At 43.5% G+C, this 19,928-nt stretch overlaps 1 protein-coding gene across 10 annotated transcripts in view; it reads right to left on the bottom strand.

Moving 5' to 3' along the window:
* The window catches only part of FGGY (FGGY carbohydrate kinase domain containing), a 325,638-nt gene that overhangs the window by 142,849 nt on the left and 162,861 nt on the right, over window positions 1–19,928 (bottom strand). Inside the window, exon 1 of one of the 10 annotated variants that reach the window (XM_055814956.1) lies at window positions 3,029–3,164. The exons of 7 other annotated variants lie outside the window; for them this stretch is intronic. The gene's annotated coding sequence lies outside the window, so the exon portion shown is untranslated. Of the gene's footprint in view, window positions 1–3,028; window positions 3,165–19,928 lie in introns of those variants that run through there. 2 more of the 10 variants (XM_055814964.1, XM_055814967.1) reach the window with 2 other exon arrangements.

Here is a 19,928-nt window from a genome sequence, read left to right as displayed (position 1 = left end):
ACAAAACATCAAAATTAGCATTTTGGCTGAAATCCACTGCATTTCCCATCAAGACTTACACTTTTAAGCAACATCTGAACCAACTGTCTATAATTACTCCTGGCAGATACTGGAACACTTAGGCCAGTAGTAGATGCAACAGTGAAATCAATTTTTAAAGACATGCTGTAAACCACTTTTTTCAAGATGCTCAGCCCAGAAGCAAACATGTCTATAAGCCAAATCCACAGTTTACTACACAGTATTTGTTCACTCTTGCATAGTAAGAACATGAGAAGAATGACAGCCCTAAGTAATCTGTAATTTTAAAATTAAACATTTATTTGGGCTGCAATTCCAAAAAAACTAGCCCTGAAGTTCCTGTCACAACTGCTTAAGAGGAACTGAGCTTGGACTTTTGCTTAAATTAAAAGAAACACAAAACCTGCACAGAAATCAGATCTCTATAGACCATACAAGCGTGACATGTCTACACCCCCTTGGTTTTTGCGGTGAAAGAAGCAGCACATCTATTCATCTGAACCCAGTGAGTTCTCTTCCTTCTGCCTAGATACACAGCTGAGGGGGTTTGTTTGTTTTGTTTTTATCAATACAAAATCTGCCTTCTTAATGATCTTATAAGTCTCTTAATTTCAAACTCCCACAAAGACAAGCCTGAAAGGGTATGAGGCCAACACCTCTCTGTAAGTTCCCTTAAACGACATTCTCAAAACATTTCAAAAGTCAAGAGCTTGTAAGCTTGCTTGCCTCAAACAGCTGAAGGTCACAAATTCAGTTCAAAATTTATGAACAGTCTGAGTACTTTCCCTTTCACACATGGAAATGCAGAGGGGAAACCAAAGGCAGCTCAAGACACCAGCCAGAAGGTATTAACAAAAGTCAAAAAAAAACCCCCAAACAAAGCTGATCAGCGATTTCCCTTTGAAAATGACACTCAGAAACATTTCTACCCAGGCCATGCCACTACTGTCGATTTTGCACATCAAGTTCTTTGATATTCCAGTGGCAGGTATCAGGGAAAAATTTCAACATGACCTTAGAAAAGCCCAAGACACAAAACAGGAACATACAGGAGAGCTAACCTGATCCTCTCCTGTAAATCTGCTAGTTCTCAGGAAACAGATCAACCTCTAACAGAATCAAAAGAAACCTTAAAGGAAGAATGCCTCATGGAAAAAGAGAAGATAGACTCATTAAGGAAGTACAAGCAACAAAATGGCTAAGAGCCCTTATTTGAGAAGAGGAAGACTTTTTTTAAGAGAACCAACATTTTAAAATGCTAATTTAGCTGAGGACTGTTAGAAACACAGGTCAGAGTAACAGAAGTGGCTAAGAATACTTCTCAGCATAGTACTAGTTTATTTAGTCTCTCCTGACACTATGTATTTATTTCTGGTCTGATTCTAACAGCTGGGAACAGCTGTCCCTGTAAGAACCCAATTCCCCGTCTTCCTCTTTCATCCGCCTATCCAAGGCACCCTTCTCAGGACAAAAACAAAAAATCAAACAGCTTTTTTTTTTTTTTTTGCCTTTTTTTTTTTTTACCATATGCCAGCACATATTCCTGAAGGAAAGGAGCCATTAACATTTAAAGGCACTTTAAAATTTCAGTATGTTTTTGTACTATATTTAAGTACAGTTAGAAAAAAACTTAATTTCAATAAATTAAGCAAATGGTCTTTGAGGATGAGGGACTAGGTGAGGATGAAAAACGAGGAGACCACCTTCACAGTAATGTTTCTGTTTATTGCTTTCTAAGATCCTCAGAGATGAGAGCGCCCTCTCTTCTCCTTCCCTGAAATTTAAGCATCTTCCAGAGAAGAAGCGCTGATGCTAAATTTGTTGAACTAACAGGTCCCAGGCACCTCAGCAGAGAAAGAATCTGCAAGGTCATCAGTTCCTAACTGGTGCAGAGCACGTCACTAGCAAAGAACATGGCCATTACGCAGAGGTCTGGAGCAGAGCTCCCACAATTAAACTCCACCAGGTTACTGGGGTGGGCTCCATGCCAGCCCACAAGCTTTATGAGAATGCAGGAGCAACTGCCATGTGAAGGAGACAGCACTGCAAAGGTGTGAGAAAGCAGAGCTGCAAGAGGAGGCAGGAGGCAGCAGTGGAAGCAAGCAGTGAGAAGATAGCAGTGCCAGCAATACCTGTGCCAGAGATACAAGACTGGAAATTACCAACTTGCGTAATGGCAAAAATTACATTTAAGGAAATCTCCCAGGGATCCGGTTGATTAGGCAAGCATATGTGATGGAACGTCCCATCTGCCTACGTCAGGTCACCTGAGCGCTGCCATTTAAAGTTCAGGGAAAGGTGCTGGGGAAGATGGTGACTCCCACGCCATGGCCTGCAGGAAGCACTGCGGGGGGGAGCGATGTGCCCCGCCACAGCCCCACGAAAACTCAGGTGCCCCCCAGGCACTGCACACCCCTGCGCTGCCCGGGGCCTGTCAGCACAAAGGGAGCGTGAGGAAAGGCAGAGCCATTCCCATTAAATTCAGGTGTTATAGATAGGCTGTGCCGTTGGGAAACATCAGTAAAAGCAAACTTGGGGAAGCCAAGTGGGGAGACTGGAATGTAAATCCTCTAATGCCCCACCAGCTACACAAACCCCAGGCTCTGCGGGGCATTTGGGACAGCTGAGGGGACGCGCGGCCTGCACAGGCCGCAGGGGCCTGGGGGCGCGGCAGGGGGGTGGCGGGGAGCTGCCCGCCGGCGGCGGGGCGTTACACAGGCCACCACGGGCCGGGCTGGACTGGGCTGGCGGTTTTGCTTTAACGGCAACCCACCACCTCGAACGCGCCGGGGCGCCTCCCGCAGCACCGCCTCACGGCCGGGGAAGGTGCTCGCTGCGGCGCGGGACCGGGGCCTCGCAGGGCCGCGCCGCCCCCGGTAACGGCCGCGACGGCCGGCGGCGCGCGGGGTTGAGGGAGGCGCTGCCCTGAGGGGGCGGCCCCGCCGGAGGGCAGCCCGCCCGGCCGCGACCACTCGCCACCGGCGCTTGGCGAGCGTCAGTCACTTACTTGTCCCCACTGAAACACTATCTGAGCGGCGCGGGGCGCGGGAAACCGCGCTTATCCTGACAGGGCAGTTTCCCGCCGGGCGGCCGCTGCCGGGAAGCGGAGCGGGCCGCGCTCCCCCCGCGCCTGCGCCGCCGCCCCCCCGGGCGGGAAGGGGGGCGGGAGCGGCCCGGCTCCCCCGCCCGCCTTTGAAGGCTGCGCCGGCCGCTGCCGGCATCTGGTTCGCGTTTGGGGCCCGCGCGTGGGGCTGGCCCCGGGCGCCGAGCGGGACCTGCCGAGTGTCGGCTGCCCGGGAGGGCCGAGCGCGCTGGGCCCTGTCAGGAATTCAACTGATACCAGGGGCTTTGCCTCGGAAAGGGAATCGTATTTCGCCTTTATTTAAAAGCGAATAAAACAGAAACAAGGAGAGGGGCTGGCGCTTTTTGTTAAAGGGCCTGTCGCTAAATCGTATTTCTCAGCCGCAGCCCCGCTGCCCTGAAGTGCAGGAATACGGGGGGTTGCAGGACCGTTTGGCATTTCAGCGGTTCAAGAAACCATGTCAAATACCGAGGGAAGAATAAATGCAAAGAAACAAGCCGAAGAGTATGTCTGGACTGAGGACATCCTCCCACCTTGACCCATAAATATATAATCACTTCTTAAATAAATAAAACAGGACTGCAAGCCACGAGTTAGATTTTCTGCGTGTGGTTACCCTGAGAGCTTTACATGAAAAGTTAGAAGGTTCCTGATGGGAGGAATAAGCCCTGAGTTTAGCTCGGGGTTGCTCAAAATGGAGGGAGGACAGGGCCGTAGGGACCCCAGAGGGGTCCCCTGAACAGGCAGGCCAGTGGTGGCAGGGCCGGAGCCCACCCGGCCCCCACGGCCCCTCGGCAGCCGCGGGTGAAAACCCTCACCTTCCCGCCATGTCCAAACCCTTCCGAAGAGGCCCCAGGGAGCTACCAGGGACTTTTTCCCGTTATCCCCCCAGTATTCAACAGCAGGAAATCTTGTAGCAAAAAGCTCTCTTGCAACATGGTCTGAGTTTTCCCACTCGGGCCCAGGCAGAAATCCTGCAGGAACAACCTTGCTCAGGGAAAGATGAGTGTTGTCTCGTGGTTAGCGCACAGGGTTCGTGGTCAGGAGCTGTGGGTTCTCATTCCAGCTTTGCCACTGAATCATTTTGAGAGCTTTGCTAGTCACTTCGTATTAGAACCAGTTAGTAATTTTCCGTTGGAATGATTTTCTGATGGAAAACACTGCTTCTACAAAACTGAAATCTGGGTGAAAATCGACATTCCATTGGGAATAACTTGCATCTAGGCAGGGTAGGAAAGGACAGCAGACCCAAACTGAAGTATTAGGAGTTTTCTTGCTTCACTCCAAATGTCTTGCTTTGAATAGGTAAAACGTTTTTTAAAAATACCACCCTCCTGCCTGCAGTTCCAAGTCAGCGCACTGCATGGTGGGAGTACGTGCTCTCGTGCTCTGCTTTGCTCCTTGGGAGGTTTGCACCTCTTCGTAGTGGGATGCAAATTTCTCTCTCCTGAGACATCCCAATCTGAGTCAGACCCGTCCAGGCAGGCAGGCAGGCTGGCCCATGGGAACAAACCCTAGCGTAGTCTACCTCTCTGACCAAGGAAGTGCACCACGGAGAGAAAGTACAGAGTTCAGAGACACAAACAAGCTGTTTCGTATTAGTTCCATGACCCAAAACAAAATACTTGGACTGTGGATATACTAAAGTGTTTTGTTCAACTGAAAAGCAGCAAGATGAAGCCCAGAGAAATGGACTGAGTGTGCTTCTACTATCTCTGGCAATCAAATCCTATAAACCCTTCCATCCACATGCTGAGCTCCAGTTTCTTGCTCTTCACCCTCTCAGCTATCTCCCTTCATCACTGTTTCGTTCCAGAATTATATTCCTTTGTTCATTAAAAACTAATTGCATTATTTGTGTCCTCCACATATTCAGAGATTGCTGACACTTTCTTTTAATATAAATAATAGTTGTTCTCCTCTCACAGTGTATCTGTAGACACCATTTAAATCCCTTCTTAACTTTTGTTTTGCCACGTTAAACATTAACCATTTACATTTTCTTTCATAACAGCAAGTTTTGGATTATCTAATAAGCTTTCTCTGCACTTGTTTCAGTCAGAATTCATCTTTTCTGAACATAAGTGATCATCGCCCAACAGAACGCATGATGTTCAAAACGACATCTTGCTAGTGACTTGTACAATGACAATAATAATTCCCTATGCACCCTTTTAGTTACAGACAGGGATCATTTTTGCCTTTTTTACATCTATGTCACATTAGTACCTCAATTTATCCAGGTCTTTTTGCTCCAATAAATAGGAAAAAAAACCAAACCACCACCAACAAAAACCCAATCAAAACACCAAAAACCTCCACTGGCTGTAAGTACAGACAAATGTATTAACTTTTCCTTATTACATTTTTCCATTTAATTCTACTTCTCTAGAACTCACATGGTTTCTTTCCAAGGGGGTGACAAATGAAGATATTTTCAAGAACAGTTACAAGATCTCCAGCCTCCAAAATCAAAGCCCTGAAAATGCTGTTTTCTTTAATGAAAGAATCAAAGTTAGATTATCACATATTCCCAAGACCACATAGGGCTTAATTCATTACTCCTTTGAAATATTCTGAAAGCTGAGGGTTAAGAGGTGTTATATTAGTGCAGAATAATGATGATTAATTTGTGCTTTGTATCAAATATGGGAAGAGTAGATATGTGTGCAGAGAATCCTCTACAATTCCAAAATCTTTCTATAAACTTGAAAATACCTTATGGATTCATGTATATAGAACACACGACCGCTTTTTTTCTCTTTAGAGTGTGGCTGTTGTAGTTTTGCTTCAGATATTACTGTTTCAAATAACTTCTTTTTCAAAGATTCTGGACAGATTCACTTTAAAATATACCTTTTTGCTTTTTTATTACAGAGTAACTAATGCAAATTCCATTTTAAATGTGCTTTCTGTGTGACAGGAACATTCTTTTTTTCATTATTAACAAAAGCCCATATTTCAAGCTGTAGGGATACAGCTTCAGGTAGCATAAATCAGCATTGTTCTGAGATGGCCTGCAGTCCTCTCAACCAGCAATGCAGAACAATTTAGTGGTTTTAGGTGACAGCTGGCATCTTTGAAATATTCTCTTTTTCAGTACTAGACTAGATGTGACACTTGCTGGAGAAGAAACCTTGCATAAATCTGTCTAAAAAGACTCAATCATATTACTTCACTAGCAGTGGTAACCTTTCGAGGCCAAAGTCCAGACAGGTTGAGAAATGGAACATGAGTACATAAAGGTGACAATTCCATTAACTGCAATCAAAGAGAGAAGTGAATGGTGAGATAAAGACAAACGACTTATTCTATAAAGAAAAGAGAATATGTGTGCGAAGGGGAAAGAGACAGAACGTACATTTTCCAGCCTTGTCAAGGAAATAAAGATTCAGTCCCGCTCCACTTATAGCACCACAAAAATGCCTCTTGGCCTCCCTGGATGCAAGCCCTGGCCCAGCATCCCAGCCTCCTGTTGAATGGCAGTGCGAACCATTGTCACTGCAGGAGCACACCTGCACATAACTGAGACACTCCAGCAGAAAACTACGTGCAGGATCTCTTGCTGAATTACTCACCATAACCATGCTGGAAATGCAAATGCTGGGCCTAGCTTTGCAGTCAACAGGGCATTTCACAAAAATAAATAAGTGGGAAAATTGTTGGCATTTCTATATCCAGTGATTCAGGATTCTCAAATATACCAGGCAAGATCTTTCAGTCCAGTGGGGTGCACGTCAGCCACAGAGGCTGAACAGAAATGGCTTTGGGACTTTCTTTTGGGCCCCAAGTTGGAAAGCATGGGTACACATTCATAACTGAAACTACCGCTGCAGGGAAAAAAAAAAGTTCTTCTGCAGGTTCAGTGCCAAACTTCAGCACAGATAAAAGAGAGATTGTCGGGGCATATCTCATCCAGTATCCTTCAGTGAGGCCAAGGGTGGCATAAGCAGCATCGTTAGGACAACTTCACATTACCTACGGTTTTTCAGAGGAGGTGGAAGCTTAGAGACTAGCCATGCTGGCTACAGAGCTGCTTTGCAACACTGGAAACAAAGCCATGAAGGGATCTGATCTATTATCTCTCAAATCTTTCTAAATTTAAGATACAGAAGAAATTAATAATGCAAAATCTATCTATATATACAACCTTCTCCCCTTTTGCACTTTTCCCATTTATGTGTGGCATGTTCAGGAATTTCTGTGGAGAAAACTTCATCTAAAACCAATTCATGTACCAAAGCAAAACAAGCAGGTAAGCAAATTGTTTTACTTACAGAAGCAGAAATGGATCTTCGAGCATTCAAAAATTCCACTTACTTAGGTATTGATTAGCATAGCAATTGAAGGGAACAAAAGATTTATAAAGGGTCATGTAACACATGCTCTCTTAGGCAGTTAAGACAAGCACCTGAGGGTGGTTTTCAATCTCATTTTTAAGAAGCAGTATAACACCGGTATAGGAAGTAGAAGCTGGGGAATACTCTGGATGAAATGCTTACTGTGTCATTAGACCAGGCTTATTCATTCAAACAGGGCAATAGGGAAGTAAAAACAAACTGAATACTATGCAACGACAAGAAGGGATTTTTGAGTGTACAATAGCAAAAAAAGGAAATTTCCTTTGGGGGACTTTTTCTGTTTTTAACAGAGATATTAAGTTACTTTTAGATACGAGAGCAGTCAAAAAGGGAAATCTCTGTTTTACACAGCTTTAAATATAGCTACAAAAATAATTCAGGTTTTATCAATTTCTGACCCGTTTCCTTACATTTTGGGTAGCTCACCTTTTAATACAAAGGTCCAAAGCCGACACAAACAAGCATACAATGTTTCAGGCTCCACCAAAACTCCAGTGTCTTGCCCTGGGCCTGTTCCTGCCTGCCCTCTTGGCTGGATACCCATATCCTTTATTCTCAGGGGAATCAGCCTTCCAAAAAACCACTTGGCACTTGAGTCAGGGCTGCTCTGTTTTCCTAACGTTCACAGCAGGCAGGATGTTTTCGGACTCTGGTACCCAAGAGTTGAGCATTCCAGACAGCACGGGGATTTTTCATTTGAAACCACACTGCCAATGCCATAAGAGTAAGTGAAGTTCTGTGACACTGTGTGATCCTAGTGGGAAAACAGGATGACTTTGTTGCCATACAGTGATACACAAAGGGAAAATGTGCACGACTCTTGCCACCTTTATAAGCCCTCCTGTGGTGTGAATGCTGAAAAAATTCTGGCTTAAAGTCGTGTTTTCTCAATTGGTTCTCCTCTGGGAAGACTGCCAGAACTCCACAGATTAGGTTAAGGATAAGACCCCCCTCCCGAAATGCTTGGCCAGAGAAGATGCCCACTGCTGCAGCATAGCAGTGGGGTGCTCAATAGCCTTTGCACACATTGCTGCTGTACCCATCCATGCTACCAGCATGTGAAAATGTTCTGTCTGCTCCCCAGCACAGATTCAGTCTGTGAATACACAGTGCAGATAGCCCTGCAACTTTTGCATATCCCTTTACACTAATTCTTAAAGATTAGAAATATGACTTTATCATTAACATTTAGATGCAAGTAATTCCTGAGACCACTAATGTCAAGGCCATCTACAGCTGTGCAGCCTTTGCCCTGTGGAGCAGAAACTACATAGGTGAGGGCAGGTGAGTTACAATTCACAGGCAGGACGGGGCTGCTCACCGGCCAGGAGCAGCCATACTGCCCTGCTCTGTCCGGAAGGGAGATTTGCCAGAGCCATCTTCCATCATAGCCCTGTGCCAAAGTCCAGATGTGCAAAATCGTGAAATCACAATCTGTTGAGCTGGAAATGAATTTCACAAGCCAAGCTGTGAAAATCTGTCAAGCTCCTTAAATTTCACAATACCTTTACATCGCAGGAAAAATAACTAACAGAGGTTAAATATTTTTCTGCAACATGCTTTCAAGCCTTTTTCCATAGAATAGGACCAGCTTACGTGAAGCAGTTTGTCACAGTGGTGCTACATCATACAGTGATGTAAATCCAGTCAATGTGGAGAAAGGTTGAAGAAATCTTAACCACACTTCAAGCAGCACGTCCTGTTGCCATGCCTGGGACTTGCTGCAAAAGGCAGATCCTGTTTTGCCCTTTGAATTCAGAAACCAGTGAACACAGTCAGGGGAGGCCAAGTACCATCAGCATCTCTTAATTTGTAAAAAATATAACTGTCTGTTCTCCAAGGGTAATACAGGAATCTGTACTTCCCAGATTACAAACAACAGGCAACTTTTCTTTTAAACTCATTGCAAAATGTATAAATGATGTTCTAAAGCCAGCACTGTAATCTTTAAAATCTTAAATTGAAGAGGGGGTCACTGAATTACATAAAAAGAAGTTTGTGGGATCATTTAGCTACCTCAAAATCATACACAAATAAACCAAACAGCACTATGAACAGGAATAAAATCACCATATATGAAGCTAGTTCCTACAGCAGTTAGATTTTCATGCTCTGTATACAACCCAAAACAAATTGTCTGCTTATAATTAAAATATGAGACTGTTTCCAAAAGTCTTGCCTCTAGGGAGATAATTTTATACCACAGGGCAGATTCAGCCCTGGTGTAGTATTTCTGATTTTCATGGAATGACACCATTAAAGAATTTGGCCCAACATCCTACCCACACTGATGCAATTCAGCTTTTAAGGGACAGTTATGGGGTTTCCTCCTAACTCAGGCCAAGTTTCTGGAACAAGGGAAGTCTGTAAAAGAAACCGTTGGAGGGATGTTTTAGTCTGGCATTTAGGAATATTCACATACTAAAAAACGTCACAGGATTTATTTTGTACGTCTTACGCGCTAGAACTTCTTGCTTTTTTTCCTTTTCTTACAGATACACTGCCAGTAGGTGGTCACAGCAAAACAAGATAAAACCCCAAGAAATGTAACGGAACAATTATAGACAGCCATGAATAGAACGATATTTGTGGACCCAGTTAATTCTGCTTCACCTTTGTTATATAAATCTATTTTCCAAACTTAATGTATTGCCTGAGCTTGTAATATACAATTAACAGAATGTCTGCACCACACAGGACTCTGGAGAAAAATTTAAGATGTTAATGCTCCAACATTTTACCTAACTTCAAATATTTTGGGCATGATTGATCTCACATACTGCTTTGGATTTATGCTTTGCATGACAGGTGGAAATCAGAATATACACACTGATGCTCTCACTGATGTTGAAAACTTCTGACTTCTGTGCAGCCTCAGAGAAAAAGAGCTATAACGCTTCCCTCCTCCTGGAGCTAACCTGGTCTTTCCTAAAATCATACAGCTTCATAGGTCATGGCCCAGAAAACAGGAGTTTCCCCAGCTCTTCCTGCCAGCCCTACACGTACCGGGCACCGTGACGAGGGACGGTTTGCAAATAGTGGAAATGTGACGCTGTCAGAGGTCTGGGGGAGATTATTCCATTCCCTCTGCAGATGTTTGAGCTGCCCAAACAGCATGAAGCAGATGCCTAGGTTTTTAAGGCTTCCTGGGAAAATCAACACTGTTTCAAAACTGTATCAGAACCGAAACTATGGAAAGATTAATCAAGCTTAGGTCAAGAGGGAAGAAGGATGCAATAGCTTTTGACAACAGTGAACTGGTAAATGATGTAGCCAATGCTGAGCTCTCTATCAAGTCAGAATATTCGGTGTATCACATCGCAAACTCCTTTAGAGTGTTGACATAGTATTAAAAAGAACATGGAAAAAGACAGAGCAACCAAAGGTACACTTTAAATTTCCTACTTGCATTCTTACACTAATCAGACAATTGTAAAGCCTTAGTATAAACCAAATGGAGCAAATGCTATCAGTAAATTAAAACATATGTAAAAATATGTGTACAAAAGTTTAAAAACCTTTTGGTGGAGAAGACAGCTGCAGTTCAGGGTTTGCTCCAGTCAGTTTTAAGCACGAGCAGCAGAATGGAACTGCTTTAAGCCATCTTTAAAATCACGTTCTAGTTGCTAACCTTTGGATTTTACCGTTTGTTTTTCTAAGCAATGATAAAAAAATCACAGCTTTAATGAACTTAATCATTGACCAGTCTGGAAAACTGAAAGTGAAATAAAAAGCAAGACACAACAAAAATCAGAAAAACGGTACATTTTTGCCGTTTCTGTCAGCCACCGCTATGAAATGTCATTATACAGCAAGATAAAAAACTGAGGAAGGAAATAAATGGTAACTGCACTCTTATTTTAGGCTATTTTACGTCTGATTGTTTCAAAAGTAGGAGGATTATGAGACTGTGCATGTAACTCCACCCTCTCCAAGAACTGTCAGAATCATTGTTTATGAGCGCAATCCAAACACAAGAACAGTTTCCTTACCTACAGTATGCAGTAATCATGGAAATATCACGGGATATTCTAATTGACACCTTGTCCCCCTCATCATGACATGCACTTGAAAGTCATCATCTTGAGAGATACAGGACTGGAAAAGTAGGATGGCAGATAATTATCCCGTGGGCTGCAGACATTTCCCTCAATGGAATCCCAGCCACTGAGGGACAGCAGCTAAGAAGTGAGCCCATGAGCCAGGCACAACTCCACCATGATGGGCACACTACCTGCTAGAGCTACATGTGGCTGCTGTGAGCACAGGGGCCTCTACAGATCCCCCTAAACTGGTGACAGGGTTTGAGGAGGGAGGAACACCTCTATACATACTCTCTTTCACTGCCTTCAAAGGGAATGATGCTGTAACTCTGTCCACTCATTGGTTTGTAGATTCTTCTGCTGTAATGCACATTTCCCCCTTCCCCCCCCACCCCACCCCCCCACCCCCCTCCCCCCCGAAAGGTAAACTATGAAGAACTGGAAGGAGAGAGAAGAAGCTTTTACTGAATGAAGCAAGTTTTCCAGAATAAAACCTCCAGAATAAAACCTTTTTGACCACCTATTACAGTCAATCTGATCCACTAGTGCCATGCTTCAAGTTTACTCAGATTTTTTCCTTTGCTTTATGGCTTTTAAATTAACTGGCAGCTCAAAGTTTCATCAAAATCTATTTTGCATGCTTTTTCAGCCTTTAAAAAATACCCATCCAAGAATTATTTACTCAGCACCAAGCTTTAGGACATCACCTTGGTATGGGAGGAAAAATATGCTGAGAGTTGCTTTGTTTTAATATGTCAGTGAAGGGAAAGGAATCCCAGACAGAGCTGTGGATGTGACTGTTTATCATCCTTTGATAAAATAGTACGTTCTAAGTTAGCTCAGTGTATTTGTGTCGCTGAGTTTCTCATGTTGTTGAAAACTGACACCAATACCATGATCTGAATAACTTACAATTTTGACCCAAGAATAATATCACTCTTTAAAAGAAAGACCTCCAGAATTAAGATTTCAGCTGTTCCATCTTGAGCTAGAGGACTGTTTTCCAAGCTGCTGCCTGTATTGGGCTTCAAACCAAAACCAAATGAATGCTAAGGAGGAAGCCTAATGTACAGCAGTTAAAATATATGGAGGGGTTTGGGTTTTTGCAACATCAAACCCTTCAGAGTAAAAAATATTTGCAATTTGGTCCCACTGGAAGGTTAATTTATCATAGCAGAACACACTGCTCTCAGACAGTATCACAGGCTGGTCCTGTTCTTGCTACATTAACTTTTTCTCAACCAGAAGAAAATTAGTGTCACCTGTGGTGATGGTTGTCTGTTAGATTGTTCTCTTCGATCATATATATACTCCCATTAAAGGGAACCAATTTGGAGGTTGAGAGTAAGGCTAAGGATCTCAGTGGCAGTTTTGGCCTCTTAATGGCCTTTTCAAGGTAATCCACATTTTACCAGTGGCCCATAATGTTACCTTCATTTCTGACTTGTTCCATATTTATTCCACAGAACTTTGCCCAAAGCCTACGACCACAGAGGCTTACTGACTGCAACTCCTCCCAGCTCAGCTTCCAGCAATACATCCCAGCCATTCGCAGCTTCTTGAGCGTGTAAAAACCCACACTGGTATTCTGGGTTGAGTAACCATGTTCCTATACACCCACTCCACTCAATGTCCTTAATATTGGGTAACAGGAAACCAGGGGATGAAACAATCTACTACTTTTGGTTTCTGAGGTTCTGAATCTATAAGCTCTAGTTCTAGGGGGTATCTGCTCTTTGACAACACTTCCTATATTGTGTTTCAGCCAGGAAGATGGATGTACCTTAGTTAAAGTGAGTCATTCACTGAACCTAGGCCAAACTTTGAAGCAAATCTGGGCCAGTTTACTGCCTCAGGAGGAAACCTGGGTTTTGCATGAATTAAATGTGAAAATAAGCAGAGCCTGACTGACATCTTCTCTGAATTCCAACTGTAAGGGTAAAACCCAGCAGGCATGAGCCTTAGGCATGACAAAAATGAGAAGGGGAAAATGAGGCTTCCTGTCTCCCCTCCAAGAGCCAGAGAGACATGTTACTCAGAACTTAGGGTAAATTGTTAATTATTTATACACTAATTAAGTAATGTTTATAGAATGTCTTACATATGTAAATCTCTGTAAATATGCTTACATTTTTCCTGCAGTCTCCAATTAAATGAACTTTCATTACAGAGCAAAACAATTCCATACCAACTTGTTACACCAGTTTTTTAGCTAGGCAACTTTTCAGCTAATGGTCCCAGCTCAAGCTGCACTATTGTATTTCTCTACGGAAATTTCTGTGCTGGTTTGTCGTTGTTTTAATTCCATCACAGATCACATTCTGTTTAATGATAATTTGATTTTGCATTGCAAGACCCAGATGTGCATTAGGAGGTCACAACCTTTCCATTTATCTCTTAAAGTAACTATTTTTTCCCCAAGTTCCATCAGGTTAAAACAGTTAGCAATTTTTCTCCTTGAAGTGTCCCTTCAGCTTGGCCAAGATATATAATAGATCAGTGTAGCTACAAATGCATTACAACATTAGTCATCAATTAGTTTTAAACCATCGCTGTAATATATCATTTATCTAGCTTGCTGTAGCACTATTGTGAACATTTAATTTTTTAAAGGCATCTTGATTTTTTAACCTGACGGCTGCATCCCCCTTTTGTCTCCTATACAGACATCTCCTTAAGGAACAATAAAAATTAGATTTGTTTGACCCGCTCTCAGGGTTCATTTAAGCGAGATGGATTTTAATTGCTCTGCCTAGTCTACCAGACAGCTTTTATGTAATATTCCAGACATTTACGCACTGTCTTTTCCCTTGCTGTAAGCAGGTGTGTGTGACCACAAATGCCTGTAAAGCAGCCCTTACAATTCATTTCACATCTCTGACAATCCTCTGGGAAATTGCTTACTCTGAGGTATCATTGGCATCAAATTAAGGGCTCCGGTCATTGCCACCTTCCTCCTAATACCATTTTCTTTTGTCCTTAAGATGCAACTTTTTGTGTGGCTAATTCTAAAAGGACTTTGCTGAGGACTCTGTTCCTTGTGCTTGTGTTATCACACAATGCAGATGACTCACCTCTGCAACTTCCGATAGCGGGAATGTGCACAGAGCTTTACCTGTCTCTCCCCAAATCCACATCGTTCTTCTACCATGTGCAATACATTTGACTTAGATTTATGATTTGAAAGGCTTGAAGTATAGAACAGCCAAGACTGAGAGAAGCATGTCTATGCCACAGACGTTTAGTATCTTGAAGTATCTCTAACTTCAATTAGTAAGTCACGCGAGCAAGTTATCACAGCATTGACTCAGAGCCCGAAACACCCTGAACATCTCTGCCAGCTTGGAGTAGAGGCAAAATGAGCTCACATTTGCCCACGATGAACCTTATTTGCTCCAGCTGCTCCAGCAAGGAGAGCAGAACCTCATGCGGAGAGCTCTCTCCCTGCTGACTCTCCTCTTCCATGGGTGATACAATCTGAAGACAAGGTCCTCTATTTTTCCTGCTCTCCCCATTCCTAAAAAGGAAGATTTGGCTGTTCTGTGCATTACCAAATCAGCACAAAAAAATGGGCCTCCTAAGCAGTTATTTGTGCCTACAGCTGGTTCTGGTCTACTCTCTGTTGGACACACACATATGTACTTAATTCCCATTTGTGCTGGATGCCTATTAAAAGAACAAATCTGCAAGTGAGGAGGGTCTCTTCTACCATGTCAATGGAAGTGAAATACGTAAATCTCCTGCATGCTGAGGGTGAATGTATGCTGAAAATGCTTGGGAGAACAGCTGTGAAAAAGAATAAGCAGTTTGTATTCTGCTGCAAAGTGTCACTGATCCAACATGCTAAGCTGATCCTTATGTAGTACATTGTGCTTGCTCCATTATACTGTCTACTGCTTCCATGTGTGGGTAATTCAAAATGCACAGCATTTCAGACAGTGCAGAAAAAAGGGACAAACCTGGCTTCTTCCACCACCGTATAACCAGTATGGTTTACAGCTACAAAGGACCACTGGGTTGGAAAGAACAATTCCAGTTAGGGGCCTCATGCAGGGAGTGGAGATGGAGATCGTGGTGAGCCATGGAGAGAGCTGGGGAGAAGCAGGGGGAACTGCCTGTCTTTCCCAGTCCAGGAAGCCATAAGAAGGAGTGGAATAATCTTCCTCGGTGCCACTGTTTTTCTCCTCTTTTGTCTGCCAGGGGTGAATTCCAGTCATTGTGAGACTGGTATGTGGTGATAGGTGAATCAAAACATTTAAATAATATTAAGGTTTCTGTAGGAGACTGAAAAGAAGTCCCGTTTCCTTTCCTTAAAACAGAACTGCACAGCTCAAACCATTTGTTTTCCACCTGCCCTGTCTGAGCCAGCGCCTGAGCCCGATGATAAACTGCACACATGGCTTCCCTCTGGACAAGAGAGAGAAGCAGCAGAACATGTTAGTTGGTAATTACAGCATCAGTGTCAGATGCTACATTTAGAAAAGTCTTAGAAGACTTTTACATGACATAGGAACTATGATTACAGCAGTGACATCAGGAAAGAGATGGGAGGTCCAGTCCACTTAGTTTGCATATGGACACATAATTCTTAATTTCACATTCTGTTTTTGTTTGTTGTTGGTTTTTTTTTTTCCTAGGGCTTGTATATCCATCAATAACACATGCCAGTATTTTTTACTTCCTTGACAGAAGCACTGGAAATCAGAAGCCATTTATTTAGTACCCAACAAAATCAGAAATAAGAGCAGGCCTCAGCACTAGAATGCACATTTCTAAGCCTCCGAGGACCAGATGCAGCGGAGCTGGAACACTTAACAGCTGTAACGGCCACCGAGGAGTCACATTTGTTCAAGAAAAGTCACATTACTTACATTAATTGGATGTGTCCAGCTCATCCTGAGTCCACTTAAGCCTTGGCAAACCTCTAGCTCCAAGGCATAACAGAAGTATTAATACAGATATTCCTTTCTACTATCCTATTTACATAATGACTCCCACCTTTGCAACCTAATACTTATTCTTTGGAACACAGGGAACTCTTGACTCATATTTGGACTGGGATGCCAAAACCTCCTAAATTTAGAGATGTTTGGAACAAGAGAGTTTGGTTCAGGCCCATCCACAACATCAAATTAAACACAAGTCATCATTTGCGCGAGTGACATTTTCAGCATGTCTAGAGGCTGGCGTGAGCTGACATTCTTTCTCCCAGTAAGATTTACAGAATTTGTGCATTGAAAAGTATTGAGGTAAACCATGGTCTGAGGGCCAAGTGCATAAATTAGACCTGTCCCCTCCCTTCAGTAAATTACATATATACATGCTGTAGGTTGTCTAACTATGCTTTTGGCAACTTGAACAAGCCTGTGTGAGTGTGTGTTAGCAGAAAGGGAGTTTCTGTCATACTCACGCATTTACATTTTCTAAGACTTTGGTGCAAGGAGTATGTTGAACATCATTTTTACCCTCCATTCACATCAGATTCTAGATTAAACAGACAGAAAAACCCCATAATATTAAAAGTGTCGGCACATACTGCACTTTCTCAGCAGAACTTGTGTTGTTTGTACATCGGTTTGGTTTAAATTACATAGCGCAATTTAAGGTCAGCAAGAAATGCTGGATTAGCACCCTCAGAGACTGAGGTCCTCTCCTCATTCACAGAACAAGTCCAGATCAAGAAATGTCAATTAAAGCTTCATGCACGATGCTTCTTCCTTAGAACACAGCTATATTACCTCAGGTCAGTGAAGTGTTTACCTGTTCCTTGAGCCCTCTGCTTATACGGCAAAACAAAATGACCAGTTGGCATGATGACAAGGGGACTGACACTATCGAACTGCTTCTTTAAACACTGTCAAGATTTTTATGAGCTGCATATTATATGCAGTAGTCCATGTACCTGTGAAATAACTGAATCACTGTCTTCCATGTGTCAAAATGATGCCATTTCTGGGCTGTTCCATCTTCCTCCCACAGATCTACCACATAGAATGCATGGCCTAAAAACCCAAATACACGTTGCAGCTCAGACTGGCTCTTGGTGACTTCTAAAAAAGTAGTAAGAGTGAATGCCACTAGGAAACCCACACACTATCCCAAAGGGATGCAGTCTGCACTCTAGGCTTTCAGCCTTTCCAACTGGATTATCTGTGTGAAGCTTTTCTCTATGACCCAAAGAACCAGTAGAATTATTTTTAATTGAAGGCTGAAAGCCTCACATAATCAGACGACAGAAGAACTAAGGCTTTCTGAAAAATGGAAAACACAGAATTATTTTGGATTAAAACACAGAAGAACTGAATATTGTGCATACAGTTTCTCCCAGATTTCCAACAAATTCATCCTCTTGCCAGACTTCTCGCTCAGCCCAAGGCCTCCTCTTGCAAAATTCCACGGTATCCCATCTTCCAGGCTACCTGAAATCTCTGTTTCTCCTCAGATTCTTTCCAGAAGGTCTTCCACAGATCCATGGCATTCCAACCCTGTGGCATTCCTCAGTATCCCTTTGAGCAAGTCCAGGATGTGCTACTTTGCACGATCTGTTCAGGCTCTTTCTACCACGTCCTCAGCCCCTCTTAATGTCTCCTGTGCAAGGTGAGGGAGATGAACAGCAGAAGCAGTTGCAGGAGTGTCTGGACAGAAGGTCAGAACTCTGTTCCTTCCCTTAAATCCCCCGTGTTCACCTCTTAGCAAGCAGAACTGTTGTTCCAGAAATGAGATCCAGAAATTATTTCATTCCAGAAAAGAAAGTTACAGGAAAGGTTTCCCTTCTTCCAGTTCTTTCTAAAATGATATGAAGGAAAAAACTTGATTGTTAGGGGGCTGAGTTGGCAGTGGGGAGGAAATCTTGTGTGTCTGTCTTCCCGAGCATTCTGTCCTCTCCTTTTGGCATTGCGTGTTCAGCCCCGGTTTGGAGGTGGCCACTGGATGGGAGGTAGATTTACCTGAAGAGGGAAAGAAAGTGATGGGAAAGAAAGCGATGACAACTAAAGTGGGCTTCCAGTTCCCTGTCAGCACCTGACAGGAGGAGATGGTGCATAACGCAGTGAATGCTCTCTCCATACCTCTGGAGCCCCCGGCCCTCTCTGCTGTGCTGGTCCTCCAAGCAGCAGAAGCCAGGCTGCAGGGGCAAAGCTGACAGCACCTTAGGGATGACTCAGCTGCTTTGGTGTCAATGGGAGACCAGTGACAGAGCACCAGCGCTACTTCAGCAGCCCCCTCCTTGGCTTTGCCCTCCTGTTTCCTCCTGTGCCTCATCTACTTCTGCTTCACAGTCCCTTCCCTCCTTTGCAATTAGGACTACACTTCATTAACAGCCCCCAAAACACAAGCCTGAGTGCAATTCCCAGACACATGGCTCCGGAGACTCTTTCCAATGCACACCACGTTTTAAGAGAAATGCTTCCTGTTATGCCACCCGCTCCTATTCCCAATAACAGAACAGCCTGGTAGCAACTACAGCAAACTCGTGGTGGGAAATGTAACAGTGGAGAAGTATTCAGCATTCACAGTGATTTCCTTCACTATGATTTAACAGAAATGTAGCTGGCATGGCCTGAATATAAAAAAATGGTCTTTTGACTTTGCTGCTGCAAAGTTATGCAAATTCCAGAACTTCTGTTTCTGTACATAAAAATTTTCCAGGGGAGAACATGCAGAGGAGACAGCCATGTGCTGTGGCCTGAACAAGAATGGGGGAATTCAGAGTCTAGTCCCAGCTCCACTCGCAGACAGGTACTTTGGCTAACTCTGCTTCTGCTTTCCATCATAAGACCAAACCCAATGATAATAAAAATCACAATGAAAGCAATAGAAAAATATTTGCATAATTATTTAGCATGTGTTTGCATGCTTTGCACGTTAAACAAGGGATTGTTCCTCAACCCACAATCTCAGGACAGATAGGGAAGTAGAAAATGGGTAGGAGAACAGGAATGAAACCTAGTATGTGCAGAAGTAAATTCAGCTCCACAGAAAAACAAGCTGAAATGCATATTTAAGAGAAGCTAAATATGCAAAGACTCAGAGCCTGGTGGAAAAAGTCAGGGAGTTCATATTGGAAACACAGGCTTGACACAGAAGGAAGTATGGAAATAATTGTGGAAGAAGCTGATAAATGGGCGGACTGGGCTGGAAATACTGGTAGAGCTGAAGGCAGTATCGTGACAGGTGTACAAACGATGATGATGACGAATAGGTTTTCAGTTTGGACAGTGATGAAGCATGAGTCCTGCTGACTAAGGGTGAAACAACCCAGACAGTGACTGTTGGATTCCGCTGCCCCAGGGCAAGATGCATGGGGCTGCATCTAGACCAAGGCAGGACTGCCTGGGAAATAATGCAGCCTCTGTGCATGTTATCTGCAGATCTCAGCCGCTTCCAGAGCAGTGCTCGGAGCCAAGCACCCGCCTGAGGAAG

This window comes from Falco peregrinus, chromosome 10, assembly GCF_023634155.1.
Source record: "Falco peregrinus isolate bFalPer1 chromosome 10, bFalPer1.pri, whole genome shotgun sequence".
Taxonomy (NCBI): domain Eukaryota; kingdom Metazoa; phylum Chordata; class Aves; order Falconiformes; family Falconidae; genus Falco; species Falco peregrinus.
The sequence above is the reverse complement of the archived record's forward strand: the minus strand, read 5'-3'. Positions and strand labels throughout refer to the sequence as shown.